We start from the raw sequence: 23,119 nt of genomic DNA on the forward strand, positions 1-23,119 counted from the left end.
GAGCAAGATAAAGGGGAGAATAAAAGCTTTTACAGAAAGAGCTATGAATCACAGCAAGGACAGGAGGACACCGGTGGTGCTATGGATGACCCAAATGAAAGGTGCCCAGATGGCTTTGAGGTAAATACAAGTTAATTTCTGGCTACATAAGCTTACTTATCAATAGCAAGACATGGAGTGAGTAAGCCTACTGCACATCCATCATTCACATTTCTCCATTTCATTATAGACCTAAAATGCACTTACAATATGTCAAGCTGAAAAAGCTCTTGGCACGAACCAGATAGGAAAATCCATAAAAGATCAGACATGAGGAAATGCAAAAACATAAAGAGCTGGTGAAGTGTCTGTTCCTACCAAGTGTTTGTTTCCTTTTCTTTGGAGAAGGAAAATGCACCATTTTGATTTAAAAATAAATAAATAAATAAATATTAATTAATTAAAAAATCCACAAATACACAATTTCTGTTTTTCCTTATTATTATTGAAGACTAGTATTAAAAACAAAACAAAAAAAAGCACACAGAACACTTAATCCTCCCTATTACCCATGCAAGAGATGGGCAAACATACAGACTACATTTGTCTACAGTCTATAATACTTCTCTTTTTTGCTTCCTTGCCTTTTATCTTCTCCAGAACTACCATGTGTACGCTTCCATAAAACTATGCAGATTAGAAGAGAATATTCTATCAAAGAAGAATAAGATTGATTTTCTGGATTAGCCAGCAAAACCCCAAATAGTCAAATTACATTCAGAAATAGTAAAAATACAATTGAATACAAAGATATCTTAATAAATAAATTACATTCTTTCTCCACATTTTGGAATTTTACATCAATTCCCTTTGAGCAGTTAGACCCAAGCAATCTTCCCCTTTCTCACAAACTTTTGTACCCCCAGTAAACACAGAATGATTTTATGTGAGTCATAACATAGAACCATCATCCTTCTTCATCCTTTTCTTAAAGAACATTTTATTTTATTTTAGTATAGAGGGAAACTCTTTATCAGGGAGTACAGTGATAGGACAAGGGGTAATGAAGGAGGGTGGTGAGGCACCGAAACAGGTTGCACAGAGAAGCTGTGGATGCCCCATCCCTGGAGGTTTTCAAGGCCAGGTTGGAAGGGGTTTTGGCCAACCTGATCTAGTGTGAGGTGTCTGTCCCTGGCCATGGCTGGAGGGCTGGAACTACCTGGTCTTTTAGGTCCCTTCCAACCCAAACCATTCTATGTATCTCTAATTTTTTTCTCAACATAGATGCTTTCATTTCTTTGATACAAGATTTGTTAAGGTTTTATAAGTTCTTTATTCCCATTCTAAGTAAGTTGATCAGGGGAAGATGATCATGATAGAATTGGAAATAAAATAGATTACTTTTTTTTTTTTTTCTTTTAACAGGCACACACAGCAACAACAAGTGAGAAAACTACATCCCTAGGGAATGTAAACCAGAGGAGGAAATGTGATTTGCAGAAAGACAGATGCACAAAAATGTCCTTCTTCCAAAAGGACTTGATCTGATGTTCATCAAAACTGAAAACACAGAGCCTGCAATCATTCTGGAGTGATTAAGGATTCTTTCTGGGTGAAACCTGTAGTCACAAGGACAAGGTCTAGAGGAGGAAGAACATATTGCAAAGATAAGCACTAGAGACCAGTAAGCTAACACTGATCGTCTGGGATATGAGGACAGAGCCATCTGTCAGGCTCTTTGGAGAGGAATCAGAAGGACTGGGAAGAGAGCACCAGTCAATCTGTGGCACAGGCACCTACACATGAGGCAGGTAAGACACAAGACACAATTTTTATATGCATGTTGCAGTTCAATAAACGACCTGTTCATAATTAATCTTATTACTGTGAAAAGTGATTTTACTTAATGAGCATGGCAATACTTTTTCAAGGCTTATTTCAGATTAATCTGAAGAAATCAAAAGGAAGATTTCCAATTTTTTTTATTTCGTTTTTTTCCTAACCTCAGCCACACTTGATCCAAGATGTTTTTTTATGCAGAGGAAGAAAATTAAGATTGCAATCAATGATGCATTTTAATATGCAATACCCCATGTGTGCATGGAAAAAAAAAAGTTTAGTACAATACACCTCTGAGACTAACAGCACTTCCCTACAAGAATTATTGAAAATAATTTCCATCAGAAAACTCAGCATTTTAAATGGATGCATTGTTTTGGGCAGAATTTCACACAGAACTATGTTCAAGTGAATCACTGCATATTCCCATTTAATTTCAATAATGTTAAAATATCATTTCAATAAGTTAGATATAAATCCTTAATATCTTCCCTGTAGTGCCATTTTAGAATATTTGAATTCTATGCACTAAGAAATATATTTTCATATTTTCAAAAGAAATTCTTTAAAAAAAGAACCTCAACTTTTTAACCCATCGTGGATCTAAAACAAATGGCCAGTTTGGAAGCAGAATTCCCCTTAGAAATACAATTCAAAGTTGTTTTAACTTCAACAGGTTGTTTGTGGATAAACATTGAGAAACCTAGGAAAATGATGATTGTGAGCCTATACAAGCATCAAACATGGGTCTTTTGGTACTGTTGCAGTCACTAATACTTTTCACCTTCAGTGGTGTCTGTATCAAACAATGTCAAGATGCAATCAAGAAGAAATGCTACCAAATGTACTGCAAGACAAATTTGTGACGTACATTAGCTGTATTTTTGGCATATTGCTCGCTATTCTTATCTAAGTTAGTATTTTACACATATAGGTGTTCAGTGCTGAAGCTCTATTAGAAGAAACTCATACCTGCATTTACAGGAATAGTTAAGAGAGAATATTTACAATGCCTAATATTCTGTAGCAAACTGAGGAGACTAGTCTCCCTTGGGTGCCTACATAGTTCTTAGTGAGCAAGAGACTTCTTCAGAGAACAATTCAGACCTCCTCCGTCAAGTTTCTGCTCAGAGTCATCTGCTGAAAGAATCTTTCTCCTCTTAGGTACAGGAGACTTGTAAGATACTAAACTAATGTCTTTATTAACCAAATGCTCTGACTTAGAATAAAGAGCAGCAAATATCCTTTCTGCTACTTAAAATGTTCAAATTCCCACTCATAAAAGAAACAGATGGGCACAAGAATTGGAAGCCAAGTCAGGAGACAGACAACACCACAGTTAAGAAACCTTCATCCACTCCAGCAGGTCCAGGAGCTCACTACCAAGTCACATTTCCAAGTTCAGCACTGATTAGCTATAATGCAGAGGACAACTCCTTTAAGTCCTCTGAACCTGATTTCAGAGAACACATTTTGCTTTGTTTCTCCATCTGTAAATGGACAATTTTGTTTTCAGGTTATATCTGTCACTACAATATACATATGAAAGGATAGAAGTACACCCGGGTGGTGTTCAGGCTAATTGCTTAATAATTGTAAAGCACCTTTAGGCCATGAAGTGTACATTAAGTACTGCAAGCTCTTACCTCTTTTAAAAAGAAAGTTACTAGTGCTTGCAAAAGCAAAAATAACTCCATGTAATTAAACGACTCGGACCCCTGCTAACTCTGCAGCGTACAAGCCTGTATACCAGTCAGAATCCAGTATGCTCAGGTCCAATCCTGCTGAGCTGTCCTCATTACAACAGAGCAAACAAACATGTTTTCTTTATGTTCTCTCAATAATTACATTTGCTCTGCCTCACTGAGGATCTCCTGCTAGCAATGAAAAGCGTGAAGTCTTTCAGTGGGTCAATCTCTAGCTGTTTTATTTTCATTTCAAACATAGCAGACACTTCCTTTTTTAACTTCCCAAAGCATCAACCAGTGTAGTTTCCCCTCTTAGGGCTATTCAGTGACAATGAGCCAAATTTCATAACAACTGCAAGCTCAGCAAGCAATTAATCCTACTTTACCAATAAGCACAAAGTAAAATATTCTTTTCCTAAGACTTTGGATATTCTGTGACAATTATTACACCCAGAAGAGCTTGGAAGGTTCATAAAAGTTAGTACAAGCATTTCTCTTTTTCTCTTGATCAATCAGCCGTATACCTCCCCTTCAGAAGCTGGCTGACACAGAAGATTAAGATCTATTCCCTAAAATGGATATAGAAATAGATATTTAACGAGAGGCTTAAAACAAATGCCACTAACTCCAAATGTTGTGACTGATCCATAGCTCTGAAAATCAGAACTAACTGTCAACAAAAGGACAATATTTTCAAGTACACAATTTATCTGGGCAGTTTTTCAAACATCAAAAACTCTACAGGTTAGAGAACAAATAGTCCATCTTCAACTCACACAGAGGGGCTGGACTGTAGGAGAACAATCTGAGTTTGCCAAGACCTGGAATTTGTTCCACAGGTGATCAAATATTATTACACAACCCTACTATGAAACAAACCACAAATACCGTAGAAACAAAAAGTAGCATGAAACAGATCTACAGAATGTATCATGAATTTGACCAAAAATATATTTCTGAAGCAAACAAACACAACAAACACTTTTTTTGTTGTTTTGTTATACTCCATTTCAGTTCTCTGAAGAAACTTTGTGGATATTAACACATTTTCAAATCACATTTTTAGTTAAAAATAAAATAAAAAAAAATCCTACAAAACCCTTGAGAAGACTTCTGAATTGTATTGTCTCATACTGCACAAGGGCAAATAGTATAATTTATGAAAACTACTATGTCCAAATCCTCCTTACAAGGAATGAAAGAAAGGGGACTTTGGCACCAGCTTTACGTAGAGTACAGAAATCATTTTGTTGTATCATTTTTATACCACAGAATAATGAGCACAGCTGTCTTTGCTCAAGTGGGATGGGAAAATAAATCCCAAGAAAGTGCATGAATTATTTGAAACTATAAATTTGAAGTGAAAATAGATAAACCTAACACTTAGATATTCTCACTGAGCTCCCCATTGGGAGACTGTTGGGATCCTCCCAGCAGGGATCTTGCAGCTGAAGAAGGGTAATTTCACTGCAAGGTAAAACAAAACTTGAAGAGAGAACACAAGGAAGTACACTCAAATGAAGGTAAGGCAAACTGAATAGCAAAATCATTTCATTACTTCCTGTAAAAATTAGCGGGGTCCGAGATACTCTGTTTAAACAATATCAAAACACTTATTTCATAGCCTTTTAGTGCAGCTTGCAGCTTAATAAAATCCAGTGTACTTGAATCCTTGCCTGTTTGATGTCTTTTCTAGACAGTTCCAGGAACTGAGCCTCAGCTTAGATTCCAGTGATCACACGTTAGTGGTAGGGCGAGCATCACTGAATGTACACACTGTCCAAGAACACTGACATGAATTAAAGCTTTCCTACTGGCATTAGCCATTTAAGACTCATCTTGTATTCTTACAACAAGCAAAGTCTGGCTTTAATAAACGATAAGGTAATGTATCTTCTCAAAGCAATTTTTACATAAGTAGCTATGCACAGAATAATACGTCTTTGTTCCCCCATCAAAGGCAAAGGGGGATTGCAAGGCACAGAAAAAGTCTGCCCACCAACTCTTTGGCATCACACCAGCAAAGTTCTCACTATCACAGTCATACATTTGACCTTGGGAAAAGCTTAGTGTTGACTGGTACCAAAGGGATTACTAAATACGCCATTTTTCCAACACAGTTTTCAATTACTTTGATGAGCAATTAAAATGCTAATTAAAAAACAATCCAAAACTCAGTACTCAGAAGGTTATGAAATAATAAGCTCTTCTACAGTCACTGCAACTGGAAGCATTAAGAAGGTCACAATACAGCTGGAGCAGGAAGGTGCTAAAGAGAGGCGCTGTGTTATGCTTGGGATTGTTTGTTTATTAAAGCAAAAAAGGTACTTTAAAAAACACATTGCCAGGTGTACTTAAGTGCCGGGTTAGACCAAAGGTTTATATAAACAGCACGTTGGCAGATATTGGCTTCAAGGCAGAATTCATTACCCACATGAGACAGCTCAACTTGAAAGGAAAAAAAAAAAAAAAGAAAAAAGTACTCTATTGTCAGCTTGAGAAGCTCAGAGTGCATCAAGTCAAGTTGTAAAGTAATCATGAAGTTACCAAGCTCACATCTTTCTGTTATCAAGCCCACATCTGCAATTAAGAGTGCTACAAATTTGCTTTTACCTTGCTACTGAGATTCTCATAAAATTGTGAAAATTAAGAACTTTGCATCTGAAGAAAAACTCTAAACACTGCAAGTCACAACTAAATTATGAGAGGCAGTGGCTCTACTTTCATCGCTGCTTTAAGATCTGTTCTGGGGATGAGGTGGTATACAGTAGAGGCTTAAAAGGAAAACAAAGTGCTAAACTGCTCATAAAAATTCTCTTCCTGTTGTTCATGCTCAAAAGAACAATTTTGAATTAAATTATCTGCAGACTAGAGTATATCAAGCTGTACCTAAAATAATAATAACAACAACAATAATAACAATAATAATAATCACTCCTTGCCATAGCACCTGGGAAGGCCTTAGAGAAACCATTCAGTTCCCACATACTGTGTGCTGCCAGTGCAAGAGAGGAGCCATGTCCTGCTCACACCCAACTTTTCCTCATATGAACAGCATTTCACCTGCTCTTCTGAAAATCTTATTGAGATCTTGTGCACATACCATGTCACACTTTCAGTCATAGTTATAAATATTTACCACACTTTTTTTTTTTTTTTTTTTTTTTAATGCCATTAAGTTGCATGTAATGCAGCACAGGGGATCAAAATCTTCAGTGCTTTACAATGCACTGAATCTATCATGGGTGCTGCAACAAAGTAATTCTCCCTTAAACAATCTGTGACTGAAAAGGCAAGATCATTAGAAAAAGAAGAAAGCAATAACGAAGCTTCAGTCTTCTAGGTATGCCAAAAGCCTGCTATGATTCATTACCATCAAAAAAAATTTCTTAAAAAACACTGGCATTGGTTCTTGTCATATATTCAACAACAGTTCTGCATTCTGTAAGAAATCTTGATTCATGCAATTACCATCCATATTTCTGAGCATAAAGATGGAGATCCTTTACACTGTTGGAAAGAACTGCATCAGTTCTCCTATCAAACTATGAAATTATTTTGCTTTTCTATCTTTTTCAAACAATTTCTCAGTTCATCCATTGGGGATGGAGGGAGGGGTGCAGGGATAACAAAATGACTGTCAGAAGAACCAAACAATAAATGACAGAAGAAAAGCTTTCATGACAGAACATAATTGAGATCTCAAAAATGATCAGAAGAAAATCGTCACTATTCTCTAGTGATGTGGCTGCTGAAACTTCATCAGGCTGTATGGCTACCTGCACCCCAACGCAAGGCCCAGAGATTTTCATGCCAGAGATCAGAAATCAAGCACTGGAAGTAGGCATTAATTTTCAGTATCTTGGACCACATTCTATGGACTGATTATAAATACTGTATTAATTATTAAGGAAAGTTTCATCTTACCTTTAAGGAAAACGAGTAAAAGATAGAAAAAGTTCTCAATCATTTGTCAGACAAGCTAATACTTTTGAATACTTTCTTCTCTGAAAAAATGCTTAAAGAAGGTCTAGCATGTTTGGTGTTATTTTTGTTCTTTTTGTTTCTCAAAAGGTTCCAGCCCCACATAGAAGCTAATTTTATACCTAAACATACATAAGGAATCACACTGAAGCAAACCATATACCAGCCCACAAAATTGGTGTCTGAACTCCAGATTTAAACCTATAAACCATCTGTTAGTAAATATATATATACACACACATACACACACAAATTCTTTGTTACACAGACTGAAAACTAGAACAGGTTACTGTACAGTCTACAAGGTGTTTTTTTTTTCTTTTTCATATTAAAAACATTATTCTATAATCTGAAAATTCAAATGAGAATTCTTGTATTATACATGTACGTTCTGTTTCAGAATATCAGTATGACTGTTTCTGATCTATAGATCTCCAGGGCTACACATGACAGCTGTTAAGAGGAGCTGATTATGCTGCAGGAAAGGAATAAACCTATCCTCTCCATTGGAAACTGCCAGGTAAAATTTGATCTGCTAACTGTAATTACCAAGACTGGATTTTAGCCAAGACATTATGAACATTAACACTTGAAATTATATGATATAGATCAAATTAACATTTCAAAGAAACATTACTAAAACCATGCCATTAATTTTATTTGGATACATCTTCTGGAAAAAAAAGGGTACTTTGTAATGTTATTAAAAATATTTCACTTATCACCAAAGCGTTTAAGGAAGTAGTATCGGCAAAAAGAAAGTGTAACTGTAATCATGTTTAGGAAAAAAAAAAAATCCCTAAGGTGTTAGCTTTCTTCTCTCTTATTTCATTATAAATCCCTCTCTTAAGTCTGCTAAACCATCTCTGTGTCTCCAGCATCATTTATATTTGCTCATTTCCCAGCAGGTTCTGGCTGTTCTAGGTATTTTCCTTAGCAGCCTGTCAGAGGATTCTCACTTTCTACACCATAAATCCCTGTAATGCATCCTATGAAGCGTTGTGGTACCTGCTAGTAAGTTAGATCACATTTCTTAGTTGACACTGTGAAAGTGGTTTTACCCTAAATCAGAGGAATTGAGTAGAAGTGAGTAAATTATTACAATATTTAAGGAAAGCAGTAGTTACATCAACCTGGACAGTGTGTGACTTGCTAATAGTAATGCCAACATTTGATGAAGAACATGGAAGAAAATCAATGAAAGAACTGACCAGAATTCAATTTTTTAATCTGTGCTTTCATTATATCTATTAAGGAATGACATTATACATAAGCCAGCAATTATTGTTACAAATGCAACAATACTGAATACTTTCTTCTTAACAGTACTAAGGATTGAATGGATCCAGCTCCTACAGTAGCCTGATTTCTTATAACCTGAGTTTAAAAAAGAACTCTACCAATAGCTTTCAGCAGTATGAAACCTAAAAAACAGCAATAAGCTTGTTTTCATACAGTTGATGGCAGTATTCCACCTGAATGCACAAGTACTCGATTATCTGAAGCTTATTTAGATCTTCATCAAATATGATAACAATATTAAACTACTTGTTTTGATATCAACAGTTGGTTTAAGGGTACTGAAAATATTTCCTATCTTTTTTGTAGCTTTCTTTAGTGTATTTTTCCCCAATAATATTGAATTGGCTGTCCATCAACTATCATCAGAACAGTGAATAAAACTGTTAATACGCAGATTCTGTGAAGTGCATCACTCACACTAGGTCTACAGTTTCAAGGACAATATAATACTAATTTAGGAAAAATACAAGTGGAATCTGTAAATCTGAAAGAACCGAAATGTTTTTCAAAACCAAATATAAAAAAGCACAATACCAGAGAAGAGGACTGTTTTTTTTCCCCCTTTTAAATATTAAACTACATAACTGTTTTCTCAGAGATGGAACCCAACTGACTCCTCTGCAGTCTGCTACTAGTATTTTCTATTAGCATTGTCTTACAAGAATGTATTTCTAATACAACTGATATTTAGTCTCAAGTTTAGACATAGACCTATCCAATAATATAGCATATACATACTCCAGACCGTATCAATATTTCATAACCAAAATTTATTTGGTGTCACATCCCAGAAAAAAAAAAAAAAGGCAGGAACAGACACAGACAACAAACACCAGTGAGCTCCAGAGGTCTGATGCTCAGGCTTGAGGTCTAAAGTTATTTGGATTACAGCCACATATATATCATTGTCTTCTTTTTTTTTCTTTTTTTTTTTTTTCCTTTACTATTATCAACATCCCAAAAGCTCTGCTGAGATATCTACAATAAAAAAAGAGTTTTAAAGAAAAAAATAGGAGAGGGGTCACTGCAGAGGAGTTATGACCCATTCACCTCTGGAGTTGGAAGAAGAGAGGAAAAATAGTTGGAGGTAGAAAGCAGAAAAGAAGCAAACATGAGAGCATGGCTTCAGTAAATCACCTTTTCTGCTTTGTTTTTACTGGAGAAACAAAACTCTGGAAAATAAAACATAGGCATCTCTGTCCACTGGGGTTTTAGACACTCCAGCTGATTGCTATTCTCACTCAAAATTGCTTCATTCCTGGAATACATCATTTGTGAGTCTTTTTCCTTTTCTTTACGTATCTTTTCTCTTCACTGTATTCCTCTATTTTTTAACTTTTCCTACCAAGTATTTTCTCTTATTTTCCCACCTAGCATTTTCTTCAATATTGTTTCAATACTGTTTATTTTGCCGATATTTTTATATTGGATTCTGTAAGCCAGATTGTGGTTTTACAGCCAAAATATTTTGGTAATAGTAAAATAGACAGATGGCAGAGTTTGAAGTGTTTTAGTAGTGATGGCCTTTTGCTAGCAGTCAGTACATGGAAGATTCAAAAGGTTGTGAGAGAAGGTTTTGGCAACCTTTTGCAACTATGTAAAAACACTGGAAAATCCTAGAAAACATTAGGAAACTTCTTTGTACACTATTCAGAGGTGGAGAGAGAGTACTCTTCTTTGTGCATGTGTGAAAGGAAGGCAAAAGGTTGAGACTTGTCTCCATTGCAATCATTGTGAATAACCCAGGAATCCTCTCAGTTTCTTTTCCACAGGAAAATGTTTTGCTGTTATTGTTTCATTGTTGTTTGGTGTTGTCTTTTTCTTAAAAGCTGCTGCTTGTAGGCCATTCCCATGTTTTTACTACTTTATCACTTCTTATCAAGTGGACAAGGAACAAACAAGACCAGCATGCCTGCTCTGTCTTTGAGGACATAAATAAAAACATGCAAAGCTCATGGACAGAAAGACTTCAAAGTTAACCCCTTGTACCCACAATGTCAGAAGGAACCACCATGGGTGCAGCTTTAGAGGAGAGTCTGACAAGTTGCTTTTCTTCACATTTTTATTCCCCTCAATATTCATCTCCTCAAAAACCTGAAACTATAAAGACCAACAGAAAAATGAGAAAAAGAAGCACATGGTATCACCATAAGGAGAGTAGGTGGAAATATTAAAATGGAGACATCCTTTATTTTATGATGTGTATTTCCTCATTGTACCTCCCAGATGCACCCTCCCATCTTTTCACTCTAATATTTCTGTGTAGTCACCCACATAATTTGTTTTTGTATTTTTCAATGTAAAAATGAAGCTTTCAGTTTGCTAATAGAAAACACAATTGTACCAGAAATTGCATGCTGACCCATATTTCATAATTTAATGTGAATCTGCACCTTTACTATTTCTATAGCGGGGCTTAACTTTGGGGAAAAGAACAATTGAGTGACCCATTTGCACACACACAATGAACAGTAAACTTCGCTACTGCCTCTTTTAGAATGTTCAAAGCTTTAAAAGAAAATCAATCTTGTGCTAATTGGCATGGATGGTAATTGTTTGTGAGCTGAGACACAATTACTTAAAAACTGCACGTAGCAGGGTTTGAACCTTTGTATTGCAATGAGCTTTTGCCACCTGTTTCAGCCTCCTCCCTACAGAGCACATGGGAAGCCACAGCACAGCAGCTCCAATGAAAACAGAAGAAAACAAAGAGTACCAAGGGAATGAAGGATTAACACCAAGCTTTCTGTTTGATCCAGTATTCTTATTTTACCAAGACTGGGTAGCATGCAGATATCCAGCTAAAGATCTGACTGAGGGTTCACAGTCACTTTTGTGAGTTTGCATATCCTGAGATCTCACAGAAGGTAAAGGTACTCCTCCTTCTGCATTCTGGTAGAAAGGTGGAAACTCACTTCCCAACTGACCCCATCTCCAGTTCCAACATGGAAGATTCAGCAGGATCTAAGTAACAGAAGATCATGTTTCATCTCTGCATAGTGTCCCCTTCACAAGCTAGACGTCTTTACAACTGCAGATGTAGGGCCACAATGCACAACCTAATGTTGTCAGAGGTATTCTTTCTAAATTAAGCATATTTTAATTTTAATAATAAACTATGCTACCCCATCACATTCATCAGATGTCCAGCTGACATATGAAAGTCATCTCTATTCACTTTTTGCACCTTAAAAACTGTCTAAAGTCTCATTAGCTTTTGTACACACATACTTATGATTATTTTTTTTTGATCAATTTTACTTTTAGATCACCAAGATGATAGTCTGAGAGTCAGGAGACAAAAGTGCAAGACTCCTCCAAATGCAAATGGAATCTAAGACATTCGCTTTTAATATTACTATTTATCAAAATAATAGAAATATGGATAGCAGACATAGATCAGAGCCACCTTTCACAAATCTGGATTTATTTGGCTACTGCAGGACATCATTTTTATACTTTTCCTGGCTATGAAATATGCACAATTACTACTTGCATAGTGGTGATTTTATTTAGATCTCCCCTCCCTAGTTTGCCTCTGAATGTCATATGTTTTTTTTCCATGTTTTGTACAACTACTGATTTTTCTCAAAAGGCATCTGATGACACCATATTGATCTCTATTTCTTATCTTGCCTCCACAGCAGAGAAGGAATAATTTACCATTTTTCCTTTAACATAATGTCTCTGAAAACAGTCATATCACTGATAATATGTTATGCCTTAGGTTAGTTCTCAGAGAGGCCTATGGCAGTGTTACACACCTCAGAGTCAGCAGAATAGAAAAATATTCCCTTCTCATTTCTATTTATATCAATTCAGATGTTGCATCAAATCATGCATTTATCATATGCCAGATAAAGTAGATCTAACAGATTTAGTAAACAATGAAGTGATAGGTAAATCTAGCTCTTACCCTCTTAATGGATATATATTAAATGAGAGTAGCAGGGGGAAGAAAAAGATGGAAAAGGTAAAAGAGTAAAGAATTGAATACAGCGTTCAGACAAGCAAGCTTATTCATGGTATGACTTAGGAATACACCGACTTCTATAAAGGAACTCTCAGTGGTGGGCCTGTCTTGTAAACTCTTCTTCCATCTGTAATTTCATGTATTCCTCTTCTCCTCTTCACGACTCATCTTTTCTACCACTTAACCACTTCTCTACCACTTTACCTACACCCTTAGTTTGGAGGTGTCCAGTTTTTTTGTTTTGTTTTAATAATTACATTTAGGCTACAACATTTAAAGAACTGCGTATGAAGAGAATTTAAGTTAGGAAGTGAAAAATCTAACAGCTGGAAGTCAGAACAAGAGTCAACTCTACATTGCCACATTCACCTTTCACCAGATTAAAAAGTTCTCCATCATCTATTCAACAATAACAAGTGATGCACAGACTAGCCGTACATCAAGTAGTGAATAACAAATAACTGAAGAAAATAAATGGCTCATTTTCAATGGTTCATTTCACGTCATTTGATGTAAGTTGTTTGCTAAAAATATCATGTATTTACAAATGACTAGGACACTCACAGAAATAGGAGTATGCTAAAATGGAAAGGAAGAAACTGTTTCTAATTAATAATACGAGTAATTAATAGTTTAAATAGTCTGACCTGTCATGCATTTTATTCCAAGTGACCAGACTTGCTGAGTCTGAAGTCACCTGAAATGATGAATTCATGCCTTACAATACAAAAGGAAAACAGATAAGGAAGCAACAACAACATTCACACAGAACGTCAGAAGTTCAGGCATTTGCAGTCATCTAATATGAAAAATTTCAAGGAGTTCAAAGGTGAGAAGAGAGATGGGCTTCAATCCTGTCATGGTCTACGTTACATTATCTTGGGCATAATGACTTTTCCATTCTTCAGTTCACACATGCAATACAACCAAAGAAAAGAGTTTTTGCTATGTCTGTTGTTAATTCTGCATCTTAGTCTATTGAGTTCTAATAACAAGCCAACTGTATATTGGATCAAAAAACTCCTTCTGGAAAAGACTTAATCTTCTGGTTGGTACTGCTCACTTTCTAAACAGGCAGATCACAGCAGACACCTGATGAAATTTCTGACCTGTTTCTCTCCTGTCCTGCTTTCAAAGTAGTGAACACCTCAAAGGAAGTTTTTCCATAGCATGATGGAGATACCAAAAGCATGTTGCTAAACAGAAGATGAATAATAAGAAGAAAGCAAGGAAGAAAAATAGCTTTTTAAACAATCGGTATGCATGCTGTAGTTATTTTGACATTAAATTAAGTAGTTCTAGGTCTGGTGTGAAAAATGATAAGTAAAACAAAATAATTTGTTAGGCATGGCAAGTTATTAGAGGAGCTTCCAAATCCAAGACATTAAATGCTATTATGTGTAAATGAAATGCTAAAGAATGGAATTAACAAATATGCCAAAGGGTAACTATTTCTCATTTCAAAAATAAAATGCAACATCGTAGAAATACAAATCAGCTTACATTTTATTTATAACCTATACTGTAACATGAGAAAAGAATATAAGATCAATCATTCAGTTCATCCCAAATGCTTTAGCCCAGTTCAGACAGTAGTAGCCAGAAGTTGGTCTTACAAGAACAAATACAAGTAGTGAGAGGTCAAATCTGATACCTCCCTTGCAGTCTCCCAGCATATAGCCATTCACACACAGCACAAAGAGATTTGAAGATTTTGAAGATTTAATTGATTAGGGGAATCAGAATTGAATATAAAATTTCCAAGACATCGACAACCTCTGGATTTATACAGTGACAAAACGAGCTGTTTTCTAACTACTAACAGTAGTGTGGGTTTGTTTGTTTGTTTGTTTGTTTCCCTGTTTCTTTTCATTTACTACCTACCATGTTCTAGGGTGATATTTTATTGGACTTCCCAGTATAACCTCTCAATCCTGCTCATGAATAGTAACAATCATCTCAGAGTCTATAATTACATAGTTTCATTATTAAAACTTACTCTTTCCTTGTGAATAATTTTACCTTTACCAACACCAAATTCCATCTGTCATTGTATTATACCACCATTGAATTGCATAAGATTCTTCCCCACATCTTCTGTGATGATACTTAACTTCAATACCTTCATTTACAGTCATCAGGCCTGTTTGAAAATTCACATTTTGCACATCAAGTATACTCTTCTCATGCCTAGGCAGTACGAAGCAAGAAGACACAAATTAACTTTATTGGTTACATGAGGCATTTTTTGGCTGTTTATGCCTTTAGTTTCTTCTGAGCCCTTGTATGAATTTTGTCTGGTTCTAGCCCATTCGTTTCATCTGTTAGTTGCACAGCCTCTACTACTGAAACCATTTGGTCTCTGAAATGACATTTCAGAGCAGTCACCTAATTTAAGCCCTCGAAAGCTGTTATTAACACTGAAAGACCAATCCTGGTCTGTATAAATTCCATAATATCTCAAATTATTTTATTAAATGTGGACATAAATAGCTAGAGTTAATATATTTTTGATTTAACATTTAAAATATTTGCAAATGTGTAAGTCTAATATCTGTTGTCCAGAAATGAAAAAAAATGTAAATCACAAGAGAAATCTCAGACACCCAGGAAGGGACCCTAACAGTCTAGACAGCTGTTGTTACTTGAAACCGTGGCAGTGTTAGACACAGAAGATAAAAATTGATCTCCAATTTAAATTCCACTGAAGCAGATACAGAAATGGTGTTCCAACATGCATTGAATAGCCTGTTTTCTCTTCAAAGGACTGATAAAAGTGCAGATTCATAATTATACCCAATCATTTTCAGAACATATTTCCATAGCAGCAGTTGAATAGACCTTACCGATAATGAAGCTAATCAAAATCATTAGTAGAACTGGCAAAACAGCTTTGGGAGACCACCAGCAAACATGGAAAGTCAAGTATTTACAGGAACAGAGTAATTCATAGTAAGCCAGTTCCTTGTTACAACTCAGATTCTCGCAGGTCCATTGGATGTCAGCTGCATAACCCACTTGCATCTTTTCCTTTTGCACCTCTCTTAATATATTGAAGTGTCTCTTGACATTCAATGTATGCATACATGCAATCTTACACATTATTAACCTGGCACCTTCTTGTAAAAAACCTATTTTGGCAAGAACAGTAGACCTTCCAGTATTTGACTCCTACCCAGTGGTTAAAAAATATATAATACTTAATATTCATCTTAAACATAACAGAACCTCTTTTTATGATTTATCAATGCCCTGGAGCCAGGAGTTGTATTTCACATTGAAAACAAAATGCTGATCTAAGAGAAGAGACTGCAGATTTCACATTGTGGGAAAGAAGGAAATCAAGGAAGAGAAAGGAACATAATTTAGCAAGTTAGATGACTAAATCTATGCCTAAAATAGCTCTACTGAAAGCAAAATGATTATTTTTAGTGAGGGTGAATTCAGACCAAAAATATCAGTTATTAAGTTGCATTAGCAAATAGAGCTTTAGAGCAGGGAAAACTGAATCTATAGCAGGGGATGGAAATGAAGTTGATGTCTCTCCAAGCCACTGCCTCACCTTTCTGTGAGGGACATATGTCTGAAACATCCCTGCTGGAGGGATTCCCATCTCCTTTCTGGATAAACAAAACAAGGGAAAGGACAAAGCGTACTATAAAGAGATTAAGTGATGGAATTATGAAACATGGGAAAAAATATTGAAAACTCCTCACCAGATCATCTTAGAGCCAGCAGATCAGACAATAATTCCAGCAAATACATTGCCCTTCTCCTCCAGTTATATATAGGATGTATATATATAGGATTATACTAGGATGTGGTGAGAAATGTGTTGCCACAGTCAAGGAAGAACAGGCAAGGTGTTCAAACTGCTTTTCCATGAAAATAAATAAATAAATAAAAAATGGTTGGGATAGAGATAATGATGCAGGTGGGGAAAAATCATTACTTTTACAAATGGTCCCAAGCTTGATATTTAATAGCTCTGCCACAAAAAGATCTCAAGGGAGTTTTGTATTCTGTATCGAGAGAGAGAAATAATGTATTTTCTGCTACCAGCAATATTTATAAACACTGATGATTGGGTGTATTTTATTTGTCTACAGAAATTACCATTCAATTAGAAAAAAATGGCGATGTCTTCTTGTTTTCAGAACTCACCCTGGTACAGACAAGGTTCCCAAACACCTCTATCTAAAATTCAATTATAATTGCAGGCTAAACTGTATTAAAAAGCCGTGGAAAAACATAATGAAACAGCACGTAAAGTGTGATATCTGTCTGGAAAATTTGCATAGTATAAACAACAAGACAGAGGAACACTCAAATTACCTTTTTTTTTTTTTTTTTTTCTCCTCTCTCTGTAGAGGATAAATCATTAAAATAAGCTACACAGAACTCTGTTTGTAGACAGGACTAACTTGATAGTTCATTTATGAATTGGTCATCAGCCTAGCTGTTACTTGTGAGGAAAACAGCCTGCCGACTTACCTTCTGAGTCTATAAGGAAGAAAATTCAGAACTTTTCAGGGAGCACGAGAAACAGTTTGTAGTCACCACTCTACTGTAAAAGAAAATAAAAAAAAAAACTTGCTAATGTAAAAACACAGCTTCACAGACACCTAGAAAATATTCTTCAAAGGAAATCACAAAAACCATAGAAGCATTAAGTTGCTCTTCACTATAATGTCACAGTATGTCCAACAGTTATTAGACCACTGCTATGTGTATATAAAGTTCAACTGCACAGTAGGGATTTATACATCAAAAAATCCCCTGCCAGTGCTACATTATGAGAAATATTATTTTCATTATCAAGGACCCTATAAAACTAGATACACAAAGATGAATACAGACTAAGCTGACAACTTTGGAAGCATATAACTTAGACATGAGTGATCTGAATGGATAAAATCTCCAAGAATTATACACTTAGAGGAAGGGTAGCACAATAGTCAAAATCCTACATTTAGTGAAGACAAACACGTATAAAATCTAATTATTTTGGAAACTGAAGTCGGTGTCAAGAAAGGATAAAACCACAATAGATAGAAAGGACCTGTTTTGAGCAACCCTTACTACTATCTACGAAAGGCAAGTAAGAAGTCTTAAGTAGCAGCCTTGAAATTATTATACTTCTATTTAGTGTCGAAAGTTCTTTGAATTTCCTTTTTGACTGCAACAGTAAAAAAAAAAATATTTAAAAAATAAAATAATTAGCATTGTTTTCTAAACCTTCATTGGCATTTGTGGCATTTTGTGTGCAGAATTTACAAACTAAATGTAAAATATACTACTAATAAACATATACACAATACAAATGCTAACAACTACTTATAATGTATTAACAAAATGCAGGTACTAAGCATAAATTTGGCTTTGTAGATATTTCAGTGTGCAGCTATCATTCTCCAGTGCAAGAAACATCTGTTTGTTGCATACTACTTGAATCAGATACCTGTGAAGGCATACATTTTGCTTCAGCTCCATTCTGCTTTTACTGAAAAGTATCTCCAAGAAGTCTAACATTAAATGAGATCAATCTCACTACATGAGATTACACTTAGTGTAGATGATGAAACAAAGGTGCACAAAGGCTTTTAAATTTAGACACCACATTAAAAATGTAGGCGTCTTACAAGCTAAATCACCAGAAGTGCAGCTGCACACTTTCACTAAATATGAGCTCTATGATTGTGCACTTATATAACATCATGTCATAAAATGGGTAGTAGTCTGCTCCTCCAAATTGGGCCAGGTCACATACTGTGACATTACGTAGTGCAAAGTTCAAGTGGAGGACTCAGGACAAACTGATGAGAAGAATTGCACCGCCTGACCTCTCAGATCAGCATTCTTAGATTGCTCATAGGCAGCCTCAGCTAATGCTTTTCTTCTGCACATTCCTGCTAGGCAGACCACCTAGCATAGGTACGGCTGCATGAATTCTCCACTGAATATGTGAGCCAGGGAGGGCTTTCAGCACTTATTGTGGGATTGAGTTCTGGCCACATACACAGAATCAGGATGTGAAAGTAGCCCTTTACCCAACTGGGTGCTATTCCTAACTGTATCCATCCACTTACACCACTGGGTAATTTGAGGTGCTCTGGTTCAGGAGGAGGAAGGAAACAAACCACTGTAGTTGGTATTCTCAATATGCTGTAGGAGTTTACTCTAAAAACACACACTGCTTATTTGATGTCTAAAGCAGAAGAGCGAGCCAACGCTAATGGTTGTTACTAATTAGATTTTTAAAGAGCTCACTGGGAATTTGTAGCTAAAAATTACTGTGCCAAACTCCAAAGATGTGGCCATATTTTAACTGCTTGACTGTGTGACTGAAGCAGACAAAAATAGTCTTAAAATGTGGCATAATTATTCAGTTGTGTTACTAGCTACTACTCAATGTTAATTATGCATTAAAAGCTAAGAGTGTTATTTATGACCACTTGGGGCAATATTTATTTATAATGTATAACCAGGCTTTCGGACAGAAGGCTGCTTTATATGTGCTCCATGACTTCAGGGGCAGAAAGGAGGTCCCCAGATTCTGTTTCCTATATATTACACTAATTTTTTCTTGTATACTAAACATAAGCAGTCACTCAAGCTCATTGTCTGATCTAAGAGATGTTCAACCACCAGTTGAAAGAACAAGCTGACACAGAAACTTGCTGTGCAGCTGTCACCAACTCTGAACACTCCTGAGAAAAGAGGATGTATGAAATACCTCCAACACCTTCCCTGCCATTGAATTTCACAAAAAGATATGTGAAACAATGCAATGAATTCATGAAGCCATCAGTCAATATATGTCTTTCACTGTACAATTTCACAAAAGATGGGGTTTTAATGAAATCTGCTGAGTTCGATTCTTACCAAGAATTTTTTCTGGTCACTGTCAGCCATAACTAATGAATAGCTAAATTCCTGGAGAGAGTAGGGAAGGGGAGAGCGCAAAGGCTGCAAAGACTAACAGATGTGAACATTTGAGAGCATATGTTCAATACCATTTTCAAGGGCACCGCATCAAAACTATTAATGCATAGTAATCCAGCAGATAAATTCGGGCAGGAAGTATGTGGGCAGGAATCACATTTAATACAATTGTGAGTTAGCAAGAGCTGCACACATTGCCAAGATACTGTTCATCCATGCAAGACCAGGTAACTCATGAGAAATCTAGAATAAATGCAAATGAACCCAAAATAGCCGTTTAGGTTTGTCCCATATACAATGGGAATCAATTTAAACCACTATTTAAATGGTTTCAGACTTACGTAAGCCAGTGCTTTTGAACATAGCAAAACAAATGAGGACTCTGACAAAAGATATTAATAAATCCTTATTTCTGTTATGCTACAAACCCACACAATTTAGAACTGAAATAAACACATTTTCAACCAGCTTTCAGTTACAATTATCTCTGGTCACTTCTCAATTAGTTAAGCATGCTTCTCTTCTTGCCCATATGTATTCTTCCAGAGGATATGAACTTGAAGGAATAGCTACTATTATTTATAAAGTTCATGCCACAGAAAGGAAAGCACACCCTTCCCTTTTCTTTAACAGAAGTCTTGGCACTTAAACTCTCTTCTAACCTCTCCCATCACACTTCTACCTCTGTCTTTCACTGGCAGGATTAGTTAATGACCTGTCAAAGGGCAAAGCACTCCACTCTTCTAGCGCTCCAGGCTTTACTAAAAGAGTAGCCAGACTTGCTTTTGCTCAGGTTATTCCAAAAGGACAGGGAAAAATGTATTCTTATTTTGACCCTGGCTGCTGGTTGTGAGAGTAACATGACCCTTTCCACTATGCTACTGTGAAACCTTCTCAGCAGACATCTAACCTCTTTTTTTTTTTTTTTTTTTTTTTTTTTCTTTCTTTCTCCCCACAGAGGCAAAAAGACTACAAGAGGACAGCTGGGACAACATTCCCTTTTCTCATGGAAAAAGTAAGGACTCAAAGGAAGCAGCTTGCAATACAGAGGAGAAAAATGTTATGCCACCAAACCCATCATACAGGAAACGGATTAGGAGAAGCTGGAGGAGGTACTAACTCAAAATCCTTGCTGGATATTTCATTGCCCACAGGATTTTTGAGGCACCTCAGAAAAAATTGTCAACATTGCAGTCTCTAGGACCTCCATCAGTACAACTCCCAGTCATGAGATTAGCAGGCTTTTGCTAATAGCAGTTTAAATCTCCCTGCAGAACCACAGCTTCTGATCTATCACCCCGCAATCTGCATTTACTGCACACATCCTCTTTTTCATGTTTATATGAATAATTCCATTGACTTGTTGTTTTTTCCTTATCACTCCATACACAGAATCACAGAAAATATTTCAATGCCATTGTGAACTGCAAGAAAGAAGTGATAAAACCTCCAAATGAGATACTGTGAATATACAAAGTAAAAAAAGTATTACAATAAATGCAACGTCTGTGCCTAGTTGAGAGCCCAATTTTGAAAAGGTGTTACAAATGTAATTCTCATTAGATATGGCTGGAACTTCAGCCTCAGCAGCCAAACCTGAAGACGTTTAAAAGAAAGGTCACTAAAACATCGACAGAAGCATGCTACTCAAATCCCTGATCTCGACAGAGCTGGATTAACGCAATGATCTGTATCATACACATCGTTGACAGCAGGTAACGTATGAGTAAAAGTGTCATTCAAGAAGGCTTCCAAATTCTGCTGTTTAAAATTAGACTTCCAAACCCAAAGCATGTACCATAAGGAGCTATGCTACTTTTCATTCTGGAAGATGTAAAACACACAAAGCATTAAGACTGAAATATTTTTGCACTTGGATTGTCTCCCTGCTCTTCTGGATGATGAATGCTGGCAAAAGGGACAAAAACATTGCCCTACTACTAGCTATATAAAACTTTTATGGCAGCCATAATATACAAATCATTACATTAAAAGGACCACAGATCTATGTAATTTACAGCTCTGCTTCACCAGACATTCAAATTCCAGTTCAAACACAAAGCTTAATCCCACTCTTTAGCTGATCTTCCTACCAAGTATTTTAAAATGGAAATTTGACTTGAGGAATTTGAAGAATTAAACAGGTAAAGTAACTTTCTGTGAAATATAAAAGGTTTACAATTATCACCAGAAGACAGGGTGAAAATGAACATCAAGAATCAAGATGCTGAAGGAGCCTGGAAAGTTTCAAAAAAAAAAAAAAAAAAAAAGAAAGATGACGACTGGGGACATAAATTGTTATATATTGTGTTAATAGAATTTTAACCAAAGAATATTTCCAAGATAAACAAGACTCACAGAAACAAAGAGAAAATAAACCATAAAATGACAAAATGTGTATTTCCTTTTCCTCCAAAGAAGGAAACCAGCTGTTAGGACACATGTAAAGGACAGTTAGCCAAGAGAGCAGGAACCAAGGGACAAGGGAGTGTCTCAGTAGCAGAACAACAGAGTTTGCAGTATAGGACTTAGGTCTCATTTACACCTTACAACTGATTCTGCTGGGTCATTTGTAATTCAGAAACTAATTAGCACAAAGAGTATTTTAATGTTAACAAACAAGCAACAAGCTTGTTTTGAAGCAAACAAGCTTCAAAAAGCAGGCTTGCTTAATTCTTTCTCCAAATGTCTCCCTGTTAGCTGTCTTCCCTTGGTATCTTATCAAATCTGTGCAGAGTTATTATATTCCTGGTAAAATAGCCCTACAGAAATATAAGCTTTTCTTAATTGTTTCTGTCTAACACATGACTCACCTCAAAGACGTTTCAACACAGACCAGCCCTGCCTGTCATACAGTTGTCTTGTGATCACAGCACAGTTTTCCTACACCTCTCCAAGTGCAGCCTGCAAAGTGGCAGCTTCAATACTGCAAGGATCACTTCAGGCCCCCTCCCAAATCCCTCTACCCCTGGATCCTGGGGAGGGAGGCGGGGAGGTGCTTCTCCATTGAATTTGGCTGACAAACCTCCTGCAATCCAACGCTGGCCTTAAAATGCTAGGAGTGTCAAAACATGAGAGTTTGGTCATGTTTCCTTTAAATTCAGGCAAACTGCTGAATCTAGCAAGGCAGAGGAAAAAAAAAAATAATTTGAATTCAATGGATAGTGGAAGAATTTATTAGGCCATTCAGCCAGGCAGGTCCATAAGTGTTGTTTGTTGTTTTTTTCCCCCCTCCAAAATTGCAATACTTGTTTAAGCACTTATATTTCTCTACAGCAGGATAATGTGTATTCTCTGAAGTCCTCCTGAAGGTGTTTATTTTTTTTATTTCATTTTTCAAAGTACAGAGTTGGCAATTACCTCAAGGAAGGACCAGTTTTCCAAAACTGATGCACGTTAAAGGGACTTC

The 23,119-nt window shown here is 36.2% G+C and overlaps 1 protein-coding gene across 11 annotated transcripts in view; it reads right to left on the reverse strand.

The window, feature by feature from the left end:
• LRRC4C (leucine rich repeat containing 4C) overlaps positions 1-23,119 on the reverse strand; it is a 513,499-nt gene that overhangs the window by 328,493 nt on the left and 161,887 nt on the right. For 2 of the 11 annotated variants that reach the window (XM_072039042.1, XM_072039049.1), the window contains one exon: positions 17,260-17,332. The exons of the other annotated variants lie outside the window; for them this stretch is intronic. The gene's annotated coding sequence lies outside the window, so the exon portion shown is untranslated. The remainder of the gene's footprint in view (positions 1-17,259; positions 17,333-23,119) is intronic. 11 annotated transcript variants of the gene reach the window in all.

The sequence above is a fragment of the Anas platyrhynchos genome, chromosome 5, assembly GCF_047663525.1.
Source record: "Anas platyrhynchos isolate ZD024472 breed Pekin duck chromosome 5, IASCAAS_PekinDuck_T2T, whole genome shotgun sequence".
NCBI lineage: Eukaryota > Metazoa > Chordata > Aves > Anseriformes > Anatidae > Anas > Anas platyrhynchos.